General features: G+C 45.3%; 1 protein-coding gene across 1 annotated transcript in view; it reads left to right on the top strand.

Moving 5' to 3' along the window:
• Positions 1 to 46: 46 nt before the first annotated feature.
• Positions 47 to 12,164, top strand: part of BCL9 (BCL9 transcription coactivator) — an 81,525-nt gene continuing 69,407 nt past the window's right edge. Inside the window, exons 1-2 of the mRNA XM_068691780.1 lie at positions 47 to 688; positions 11,210 to 11,332. The gene's annotated coding sequence lies outside the window, so the exon portion shown is untranslated. The remainder of the gene's footprint in view (positions 689 to 11,209; positions 11,333 to 12,164) is intronic.

The raw sequence follows: 12,164 nt of genomic DNA, 5'->3' as shown, positions 1-12,164 counted from the left end.
GCGCTCCGTGGCGGCGCTGCTCCCCCAGCACAGCCACCGCGCCGAGCCCCTGAGGGCTGCGTGTGGCCGGGACCCGGTTGGAGGGTCCTGCGTGCCTCCCCCTGCCGTGTGCTGCCAGGAGCGGGTTGCCTGCAGTGGCCATGGGGCAGTGTTGAGCCATGGGGTGGCTGCGTTGAGGTGCCTGGGCCCAATCTGCCCCCGCTGCTCTGCAGGGAGCGGTGGCTGCTGCCCCTGAAACTGGTGGTGGAGCTGCTGGTTGGCACTGGAGGCTGCCCTGCAGCGTGTGCGACCCTCTGTGGGCTCTCGTGGGTCACGTCGTGGCAGCTTTAACCCACAGGAATAAGGGCACCGATGTGGCAGAGAGTGTTGTCAGGACCCTGGTTTCCCCAGCATGAGACCTGCCTATTGCGCAGCAGCCATCCCGGTGTCTGTTTCTCCCCAAATGCAGGAACTTTGACTGCATTACTTGGAGTAAAACAGGGCCATCTACTGAAAAAATAACCAATGCCTAGAGAAGAGCTGTGTGTGTTTATGATACTTCCTCCGAACCTCTTAGCTTTACTCATTTACAGCTCAGGAGTCTCATGAGGGTTATGCAGCTGGTGCGTACCTAGCAGACCTCAGTCAGCCTGAGGGGTTTTTGGAACTTCCCTGGACACCTGAATTCATCAAACACTTCATCCAGACTGTAAGTAAGAGGCTCCTTCTCCTGTTGTAACTTCAGGGGTGGATGGGGAGGGGGAAGCAGTCTCAGATGAAGAGAGTGGAGGTGGGTTTTACCACAGAGGATGTCTGGAGATGGTGGTTTTATCAGCTGTCTTCGCTAACACTCATCAGTAGCTCTAGGCTTGTTCTGGCCAAAGAATAACAGTTGCTGCCTTTGTGCACAGTAGGAAGCCAAAAAGAGCTGCAGGGAAGTACCCAAGAGGAAGGAAAAATAGAAACCCATGCGGTTGCCTCTGCTTTATTCAATTTGATTGTTTAGAGTTAAGACATGGTTGTTACTGTGTAGGAATAATAGTTGAGATTGGTTCGTGTAAACTTTTCTGCAGCTTTGGGAAAGTGGGCTAAAAGAAAGAAGGGAAACAATAGGACTGAGTGCCATCAGTGTACCATGTAGGACCCGCTCTATTCAGAATGGTTTCTAAGAATACAGTCTTCAGAACTACCTCCTGCTTAATGTTTCGGTCAGCTCAGTCGTATTTATCCAGCCTTCAGGAGACAGGCTCATTAATCCACTGCTGGATATAATAACCATGCTGATAAGCAGCCAAATTAATATAGGTTATAGTGCTTTGGGCTAAGCAGACGCTATCCTAACATGAATCCAGACCATTTGATTGATCTTTCTTCCCAGGTTGAATGTGGGAAGGCCTGTCCCATCTTCATTGTCTCTCTGTATCAAACTGTGAATGCTAAACCTTCATCTTTCCTGGTCCAGATTTATTTTGGTGTTCTTCGATGCCAGGAGGAGGTGCTGTGGCCCCTCATTAAGAGGAAGGAGACACATTTACATTAAGCTGGTATCTATAATGTGAAGGCTGAGTGATTAGGCACACAAGCCACCAACTGGGTATGAAGGCTTTTTTTTTTGGGGAGACTGAAATGGTTATGTAGGTAACTGTAGGTTTGGGTGGAGAAGTAGCTACCAGAAAGCAGACCCAAGAGAAAAAGCATGTGCTGAGGAAGAACATTGAAGGTTCCCCCAGGACAGATGATTTCTGGAGATTAGTAGTTCTGCTGAATCTGCAAGAGCTGATAAACATGGGCACCAAGCATTGCCTAAATCTGTGCAAGGCCAGTAGATGCTATTATCAACAGACGGTTGCATGACTGAGGACAGGGGTTCCTATTTACAGGCTAAGACTAGTGGCTTGTACGTGCATCCATTGAAATAAATGACTTTGAGGGACTTTCTGAACAGCTGCATGGACACCTGTGGGTCACCACAACCCCTGAGTGTACAGCTGGTGTTGTCCTCCAAGAGTTGCTCCAGCTGGGTGATTGTATGAGTGAAGTATAAGGGAATAAGTGCATGTTGTATTATCTGCTATCGGTAGTAATAGCTTCGTAGAGTGAAAAACTTGAGTATTTCTGGCTATCTCATCCCAAACTTGTGTTGCATAGCCAAAGAGTTTTTGAGCGAAAGAGGAAATTATTTCTTTGTTTTCGGCTAGGGTCCCTCTGTTTTCCTTTCTGCACAGGACTTACTTTTTCCCTCTACTGGCCCTTCTACAGTAGTTGTAGATCCCAAACTGGAGGCTAGCCTTAAGACTTGCCCAAAAGTATGAACCTTCAGTAAGTAACACAATACAAAAATTGCCAAAATATGTGTATTTGCCTCTGATGGTCTCACTCACTCTTAGCCATTTCTACAAAAACTAGTCCGGCCGTTATTTCTAGCATTGTTTTCTGTCTCCCTCAAGTTCCAGACCAGAATTTCCTGCTTCTTCCCCGGCTCACTGATGGAGACATCAGCGTGCTGTTCCAACACTCTTTCTGGTTGTTTCTCACAGCTCCCTGCTAGTCTGTTACACAGCCAGTAGGACTGTTGTAGTTTGCTCTGTAGCAAAGGTTATTTCGGGTGCTTTCTCTGAGGCAAAGAGTAGGAGTGGTAGTCAGCATAAATGTTTAATAGGCCCTGAGAGCTAAGACTTTAAGATGAAGCTCCTTTTGAAGCTACATTTACAGTCTCTGCTCTCCCAGGCTTTGTATAATGAAAGCACCCCAGGCTACTGTGGTGTGGTTTTGGCATGTGCTGCAGTTTCCCCCAAGCACGTTGGATGGTTGTAGGCTTCAGAACCCCTTGACTCTCACTTCAAACACACCTTTTGCCTCACCTTCTCTACCTTCTTAATTTCCTGCAAATCCAGAGCTCTGTGAAGGAGCATCTGGCTCTGATCTTTGATACCTTCCCTCAATCACAGTCCCTCCCTCATTTTTTTTCCCTGCCAAATCAAGCACAAACACCCACAAATTTACTTTCATCGTGTTCCATGTGCCTGGAGTGGAAAATCACTTGGCTGTAAGTCTGGTGTCCTTGCTTTACATATTCAACATAGGTTAGAAGAAGGGTGCTTGGGAAAGAGTTTGGTTCTCTAAGCTGGCTATAAGACTGAGCTCAGGAAAGCACTCTTTCTTCATCTTGAGTTTCTCTCAAAGCTATAGTCTGGCTTTTCTACTTGCTACTCCCTGTGTGTGCAGGGCTGTTGGTGGAGGATTTTCTCTCTTAATTCATCCTTTTGTGCCAAGTGGAAGTCCTAGGTTTTCTGAACTCCTTGAAAAATGGTGAGTTTTTTTTATCAGTCCTATTCCACTTGCTGTCAAAGTGCTTTTGAGGTGGCAGAGCATTACCTGCTTCCAAAGCACATTAGTTGAGACAAATTCCATCACTACCACCTCTTCTGACTGAGAGTGTGAGCTTTTGAATCTACCTTCCCCTCTCCTCCTGTGTCGTCAAGGTGGTTTCCTCTAAGAGGATCTTTGAGCCCCAGCATCTGGGCTGGGTACCTTTACAAGACTTTCTGTAGCTGCCTGGACCTGGCTGTGCTATGCACTGGTTTGTGCTGTGCCATACTCACAACTTTGCTGTGAGCAAGTTTTGTTTAGTGCAAGGGCTCAGAGCAGGATGATGATGAGTGAAGGCTGGCCATCCTACCTGCATTGAAGTTCTCCAGAAGTATGGAGAACTAAAGGAGGTTTATGTGCAGATTGTAAAGGTGGTGCTAGTTAAAGGGAAAATCTCCAGGTGTTATAAATGAAGCTTCCAGTAGATGTGAAGTAGCTAAGGTATGGTTCTTCCTATAGCTTTTACCCGTGACCATCAGTGGGGCTAGTCAGGCACAAATGTTACGTGGGCTCAGTGGAGGGAGGCAGTAAGCTCTTCAGGCTGCTGAGGTTCAGAATTTGTGATTGGCATTACTGGGGCCTCTGAGGCTGAGCTCAGCCGTTCCCATAAGAAGCCATGTGGCTTCTAGAGAGTTAAGACTGCTTCCTGTTGGAGAGCTGCTCGTGAAGCTTATTTTCCCCTTGGCTCTGAGCTGTGTCCTGTAACACTCCACCCTGTGGCTGGTAAGGTTCAGGAAATCTGGTCACATCTGCAGTACCTGGCTTGGGGATGTTTGCTACTGAATATTCAATTATTTTAAGCGAAGGAGGCTAATTATGGAAGCTTTAGAGCAACTGGAGCATACTGCATGAGAAATGTAGTACCGGAGTGAGACCCAGTAAAGGCTGGGCACTTAAACTAGGATTCAGAAGTTCTGCAGGGGCTGCAGGGCTACTGAGCTGGATGGGGGCAAAACAAGCACAGGAGAACCCAGAGTTGAGTCTTGGTGAAGCCCTGTCTGAATCTGCCAGCAAAGAGAGTCATTAACTCAGCCCTCAGCTAGCCCAAGGGCCTGTGAAGAGAGGTCAGGCTTTAGGAATGGAAATAATGGAGGATCCAAGAAAAAGCGAGGCATCAGCAGCTCAAGCCTGGGGTCAATCTAAGGGCTTGTGTATGTGCTGGGAGCAATAAACCAACTACATCTCTTGCTTGAGAGAAGATGCAAGAGCTGCAGTGGTTTCACCCCTTGAATTTGTATGTGCCAGGGGGTGCCTGTGACAGTGATGACAGTATTATAAAGAATTTCTCACAATGGCAACAGATTACAGCAGCCCCCAAAAGGAAGGGAGACACCTGGTTAGTGCGAACTGTATGTGTAAGTGCGCTTATAAATGTGGGGTCAGGCATATATTGGAGCCTTTTTATTTGTACCCCTAAAAAGGTAACAAGGAAATCCACCTTACTTTGAGTAGAAAGAATTTAGGACTTTATTATTATTATTTATTTTGCACAAGGGATGGATGAGGTATTAAATCATTCCTGAATGAACAACAGACTGGAAAAAGGTATGGGTGTGTAATGGCAGGGCATGGGGGGAGATGTGGTAGATTCAGAAGGTATCGGGTCCTTCCCCTCATCAAAAGGATGCATTCAATATTGAACCCATTTGCCTTTGCATCGCATGGCACCGACACAAACTAAAATCGACTATATTCCTATAGAAAAGGCCTTGGCGTTAGGCCACGGCTGTAAAGACTTTTTAAGATCTGTTTGAGAGGCCATGTTAACTAAAGCTGATCATAAATCACTTTTTGCCATTGCCAGTGGGGATCTGGCAAACACCTTCCTGCAAACAGAACGTCTCTTTCTTTAGCTAGAGTTGTATAACTTGCAAATTGAATGCGAACCTGAGAAAGATTTAGTAGTTGCAGGCGTACTCTCTAGTGCCTTTGACAAAAATGCTGTGGAACAAAGTCCCAGGCTAGATTATGTGTATGTCAATTGGGGAAAACAAAACAAAAAAACCCAGCCCTGTTGGTTCTCAAATGAAATGCAGACTTTTATTGCCAGTGGTTTGCTGAGGACGAGACACTGCAGGATGTAATTAAGGTTCTGCTAGAAAATGATTTGCACAGCTTATTCTGTCCCTGTTTCAGTTTAAAACGATTTAGATACCACTTCTTTGAGGCATGAAGAAAACTGATCCCGCTGCAGGAAAATAGTTTAAAGGCACAGAAAGCCATTTAGAGCCTGAAGGCAACGCGAGCCATCTCTGCCTCCCTCCGTGGTCAGAAATACAGGTGAGGGTGGATGGAGGAGCGTATGCTGGTGGAAAACTCTCATCCTCCAGAAGGAAGGTGACTTTGTCTCATGTCAGCTTGATGTGAAAGTCCTCCCCAGCTGTCTTCATATCGCTGGGAAGCCTTTCTTGGAAGGCACTATAAGGGAGCAGGACTCTTGTATCTGCTAACGATGGATTTTATAGATGTGTGGGTGTGCAATTAAATATGTATATGTATCAGTGGACTGCAGTTTAGTACAAGCTGAGGTTTATGGCAGCTGGTCCCAGTGCCTTCACCTACCATGCTGGTGGAAAACCATGTCAAAAACAAAAAACAAAACAAAACAAAAAAACACCAGAAAGGGGGCAGTGTCCATCTATCTGTTGCACTTCCATCACTACTCAGTTGCAACGGGTTGTCACGCCTGTGTTAGCAGAAACTGATCTCATCTGTGTGGGTTTGCCGAGATGAGTAAACAGAAAGTCGAGTGAAAAACTTCATGGGGTTTTGTAGCTTGGGACTGCCGCTGTTTCACAGATGGTTTGTGTGACAGCGAGAGGCAGCAATTGCAGACAAGGTGTGCTCTGTGGAGGCCTCGTGCTCGTGTGAGGAGGTTGTTGCAGACAGCGTGTGCTGTGGAGAAATAGATTCTCATTTCCCAAACCCCAGAGGGCAGTGGGAGGGTGTAAATTGCTGCCTTTCATGGTGGTGGTCTCGGGTGATAAATGCATCAGGTTAGGGTGGCTGTAGTCCTGAGAGGCAAACAACTAGAAACAGTGGGCTTTCTGCTAACTGGCCATGCTGTGGGATTTCCAGAGGACGCAGGAGGTGGCTCTGGACATCTGGGGCAGGGCTGTTTGAGGGAGTAGGCAGCTTGTATGTACTTGGCATTGCCCATTAGGTGAGCGCAGCTGAATGCGAGTTCGAGCCCAGGGAGCTGCAATATTCAGAAGCTCTCCCAGGAGGTGCCATTGTGCAGACCAGCACCGATAGCTCGAGATCAGACAGTGATTAATGCGAAGCTCTTCAGGGTTCTGGCTCCGAGTAAATCCTTAACAGCGCGGACTGTGGGACCTCTTGCCTGCTGGCTCACCGACAGCAAGCGGCGTGTTCCTGCTCAGGGCGGTGTGTTCAGAGGGCTGCCCTTCCTCCTCGGGCCCCAGCACTTGTCGCTCCCACTCCTTTCCTTCCTGCAAACCGATGTCGCTGGAGAATTCCTAGATGGTTGTGACTCCGGAGATGTTAATTCATTCAAGTTGTTAAATCATTGAAGCATTGAACTGTAATTGACTAGCTTTGTTTCAACTGCTTCTTTTTTTTTTTTTTTTTTTGCAGCTCTGCAAAAAATAGTGCATTTCTCTATCTTAACGTTGCTTGGATGTAATAGAATTTCCTTCTGCTAATAAAATGAGGCATTAAGTTTCTAATTTAGGGCTGGGATAAAATGAGTTGTGCTGTGATTTCTAATCATGGGAGAACTCTTCTAATGTGCACACATTCGGTGTTTGTCTTATAAAAACGGTTCCTTAACAATGCCCATTGCAGCTAATTTGTAACTACATAGTGTAAACATTGATTTCCGAAGTTTTTTTAATAGATCCCCGTGCTACTTAATTATCACTAACTGACCCTTGTTTTCTAATGGTGATTAGTTTAGTTTCCTCAAACTTTGTAAGAGATGAGTCTCAAATGGCAGTAGGATGGACAACTTATTTTATATCTAACAGGATAGGAAGGTCTCTGAGGTGTTACTGTGTCTTCCCAGGGGTAGGATCTCCTGTTCACAGCGATGCCCCTTGTAGTTGGACATCTAGAACGTTCTGTCTGGTTCATACAAAGCTGGGTTAAAGTCAGGGAGAAGCAAATTGGAGTCCGAATTTCTTTGGGGTTTTAAAAAAATCCGTCATCTCACTGAGCCCTCTGGTTGTGGTAGGCTTCTTTTGGGTCTGGCACACCTTTTTGGCGTGAACCAGCTGGATTCTTCAGTACCCATGTCTACGTGAGTAGAGGGGAAAGCAACCTGCTTTCTGAGAACAACTTGCTGTGAGGAAACTCTAGGCTGACTTAATGCAATGGGACTGCATTAACGGGATTAAACAGTTATCAGAGAGGAATTTCTCTTCTAGAGATCAAGTCTTCCACTGCAGCTTTGCATCCCGTTACACTATTCAAATGGTTGTAAAATCAGAGCATCACATCTTATGATGTTCTTTTAAAACAGATGGTTAGAGAGCAGTTTAGGGACTTGACGAGCTTGGATGAGCTGCCACCAAGAGAAAGGGAGGTGGGTTTAGAAAAAGTTGTATCTGCATGTGGAAAAATAAAATGTGAGATGTGGAGGGGAGACGGGGAAAGGATATGAATTTTTAGAAGGTCATCAAACACCAGAGATCCCAGAAGCTTTTAAGGCTGTTTGCAGACCATGAACTTTATTTGTTATTGTTTTTGTTCTGCTGTAGAGTAATCACCAGGTTGTAGTGGGCAATAAGCTATACTTTAAATGCACGTCATTAGAGTACCCCTACACTGCCTGTGCTACAAAAATAATAGTTGTACTTCACCTGTCAGGAAAACCCTACAGTTTATAAAGGGTAAAAAATGTCCAGCTCTTGAAAATCTGAGGAACAAGAGAGATACGCATCCAGAAGAGATGTGAAGCAGTTGGCACAGAGTTTGCCAGATGGCCCGGGCTCCTCTGCAGAAGCTGGGATGGCATCTTGTAACAGGACCAGGTGGGATCTCCTTGGGCTGGGAATCCAGGCCCTTGGATGATGTGCTGCGAGCAGCTGTGTTGTGCAGGGTAGCCACAAGACTATAAAAGCACTCGTCTCATTCTGTCCTCCCGCAAGATGAATCCCGAGCCTGGTGGCATTGTTGGTTGCTGAAGTATTTTGAGACTGGGGAAGTTGGAAGCGTGAGGGAAAAGTGCTAATTAAAGTAAAAGGCTTAAAACAGGAAAGTTACAAACTGAGCTTGAGTATATTTAGGGGGAAAATTTGAGAGAGGCTTTTAATGATCAGAGATTCTGGAAGAGACTTTCAAAAGCAATAGTTGTTGGTTATCTTCTTACCTCCTATCATCACAGCTTCAAGGGATGTGGAGATGGTCTGTCAGTGATGGTAGGACATGGTTTGGATGCCCACCATTCCAAACAAGCCGTGAAACTTCTCGTCAAATACAGTGTCACTGAAAGCTCAGAAAATAGGGCTGAAGGATCCACTGGGATGCCTTCTTGTCCATCCTGCTCTCCAATAGCATGGTTAGCTGTATCTGTCATTCCTGACCAACATTTGCCCTGTTCTTGAAGACATGCGGTGGTAGTAGAGGCTACATAGCAAGCACATCCTGTATACCAGTGCTGGCATTATAGCTCCTGTGTAGCTAGTCCTACCTCAACTACATTTGAATAGCTGACTTTTCCTAAGCAACTGTAGAATTTCGCTTGTCTTTTTTTTTTTGAATAACATTTTTTTCCAGACTTTCTTAGATAATCAAAGCTGTTCTGAATACTAATTCTGTTTTCCGGCATATTTGCAGCCCCTCCCAGCAAGGTGCCATCTAAAAGTTTAATAAGCTCAGTCTCTGTTCCTTCATTCTTGTCGTTAATGAAAAAATTCAATAATATAAATTCTGGTAGAGCTCTCTACAAAAATCTAGCTTGATGCACCTCTCCAGCCTGATAGAGAGCTAGCAGTAACTACCAGTTGGTTATGCAATTTTCCCCTTCCCCAACTAACTTGATCAAGAACAATTTGCTTTCAGAGTTTGAAATGTTCCAAGTTTAAAGTTTGTTATGAAGAAAAGTATCCAAAGACTTGGGGAAGCATAGAGTAGTCCTAACAGCAAAACATGCTCCTAGATTGTAGAAGATCAGCGTTCTAGCTGTAAAATCCATAACCATTGGGAGGAAGATGACTTGCTCAAGAAAATGCTTTATTTTTGTCACCCTGCTGGAAAGAAAACGACCAAGCAAAGACACCTTCTGGCCTTGAAGCTGGAGTTTTACAAAAATAGTCTTGGTAGGTTGTTGAAAAAACCCTGTTAATTCCTGCCTTTTGGAACTCTACAGAAAGCTTGGCAATTCTGTAAAGGTTTTGTTTCAAAAAAAAAGAAAAAAAAAAACCTCATGATTATTCCTTTTTCCTCTGGAGTCATGCAGTGATCTCATACTGATGGTATGGTGATCTTGTAGCTAAGCGCTTCTCAGACATACTTCTAAAGCTGCTTAGACCGTCAAATGGCCAAGAGGAGTACTTGAAGTTTTCAAGGTAATGATGCCTTGTACCTTCAAGATTTAAGCCAGCCTCTGACTCTTCGGTATCAGGAAGAGCTGTCTGCAGAAGGCAGATTATTCAAATGGTTGTGCTGCTTTTCAAAGGGACTACAGCTGGCTGGAAAATGGGCCAACAGGAGGTAACAGGAGTGAAGTTCAACAAAGCTTGAAACACCAAGCTCTGTCCCTGGGCAGGAATAACCCCAAGCCACTAGTGTGGGTAGGGTGCCAGGAGGCTGGAAAACAGCTTTGCAGAGAAGGATCTGAAGGTCTTTTTGGACACCGTGTTAAACATGAGCTGCCATCACACACCCATAGAATGATTTGGGTTGGAAGGGACTTTGAAGATCACCTAGTGTCCTATTTTTCTGGCAGCAAAGAAGGCCAACAGCTCCTGGGCTGCGTTAGGAAGACCATCACCAGCAGGTCAATGGAGGTGATTTTTCCTATCTAGTCAGTGCTGTTGAGACATCTGGAGTGGTGTGTCTAGCTCTGGGCTCTGCAGTACAAGGCAGACATGAGCGTACTGGAAAGAGTCCACCAAAGGGCCACAAAGATGGTTAAGAAGTTGAAGTGCTTATATGAGGAAAGGCTGAGAGAGCTGGGACTGTGTGACCTGGAGAAGAGGAGGCTTGGGGATCTCATGAATGCGTGTAAATACCTCATGAAGGGAGTAAAGACAGGCAGACGCTTCCATGTGGCATGCAGTGAAAGGGTGAAAGGCAACAGGAGACTCCATCTGAACATAAGGAAATGCTTTTTATACTGTGTGTGTTGAACACTGGAACAGGGATGGAGCCTCCATCCACAAAAATTCAAAATCTGGCTGGGTACAGCCCTGTGAGACCTGCTTTAAGCTGACCCTTCTTTGGACAGGGTTGGACTACACAATTTGGAGTGGTCACTTCCCACCTCAATGGTTTTGTGATTCTTGGGAAAATTTTTACGCATCTTCTGATGCATCCACGTGTGGCACTATTAGAAGCAGGGCACTGACTTGATTCCCGATTTATACGAGGTACAGAGGAAGAATTTGTTTTGATGTAAGTGAATGAGAGGAAGGTGTCTGTTCCCCGTGTCCCTGTCACTTAGCAGAGGCACCTCTACGTGTGCCAGCTGACAACAAATTAGCATTTTACGCACAACTGACTCTGGAAAGCCAAAGGCAAGTGGTAAAGAAAGCCCCGTGTGCTGTAAGTGTAGACCTATGTGTACAGGTCTAGATACATCATTAAGAATGCTCTCGCTCAGATATGGACTTTATCCTGTCTATGCTATTATTGTTAATGTTTTCCTATTATCATCATTATCTCTTTTTAATTACAGGCATAGATGGAAATGTAAATCATCTCTACTCTGACCTAATGAAGGAGCAATTGCATTTTCTTTCCTGTACTGGGAGAGGATACAGATGAAGCAGACTCCCCAAGCCACAGGCCTGAGCACAAGGTAAGCCATTTGTTTCAAATGATCTGTTTGAAGAACAGTGGACAGGGAGCCGGTGAGCTGCGGCCAGCAAGGGCAGAGGGAAAAGGTTGGGAGCGTGGTCTTGGCAGAGAAAAGAGGGCTTGCTCCAAAGGCAGACTCAGATGTCTGTACTGGGAAACCGCCTGTCTGTGTTCCCACAGTGTGTAGTGAAACAGGACTTAAACTGAAGACTGTGTCAAGAAACACTTTGCTGATACTGATTTTCTTCTCCACATGGAAATAAGCTGGCGGAGTCTCAACAGCTAGACAATGAGCAAACAGCATATTAGATTTTTCCGTAGAGTTATATTAATAGCATGTATTTTTCTCAGCTTCTCAGGTAGACCTTTTCCTATTCAACGTCCTTTTTTCTAAGTTGTAGAATCTTTGTACATACTGCAGAGATGTTTGGGAATATAGCATGTCCTATAGGCCCCTGTTACGTAGCTGCTTTCTGAAGGCATCTATAGGGTCCTGAGGAAAAAAAAAATAACTCTGTAGCATGTGGGTAGGTCAGAACATTACCTATTGCTCAAGCATAGGATTCCTCTTCCAGTACATGATCTGGAGCTCTGGTCATGCTCAGACTTCAGATTGTTTTGTGACAGAGCTGCTTGAGTTGCTATAGAACAAATAGCATGTACAAGGATAGCAAAGGTAAGGCAAACAATGTAAGTGATAGGTTTTTTTTTTGCGTACATGAAGTGTAATCAGTGTTTCTGTAATGCTCTCTATATCCCGAAGCATTGGTGGTCCAGTCTTTCTACACCAATGACCAATAATTTTTGGACTGATTTTGAGGGCTGGCCAGTTA

The sequence above is a fragment of the Anas acuta genome, chromosome 1, assembly GCF_963932015.1.
Source record: "Anas acuta chromosome 1, bAnaAcu1.1, whole genome shotgun sequence".
NCBI lineage: Eukaryota > Metazoa > Chordata > Aves > Anseriformes > Anatidae > Anas > Anas acuta.
Note: the sequence above shows the minus strand (reverse complement) of the source record. Positions and strands in the feature narration are given on the sequence as shown.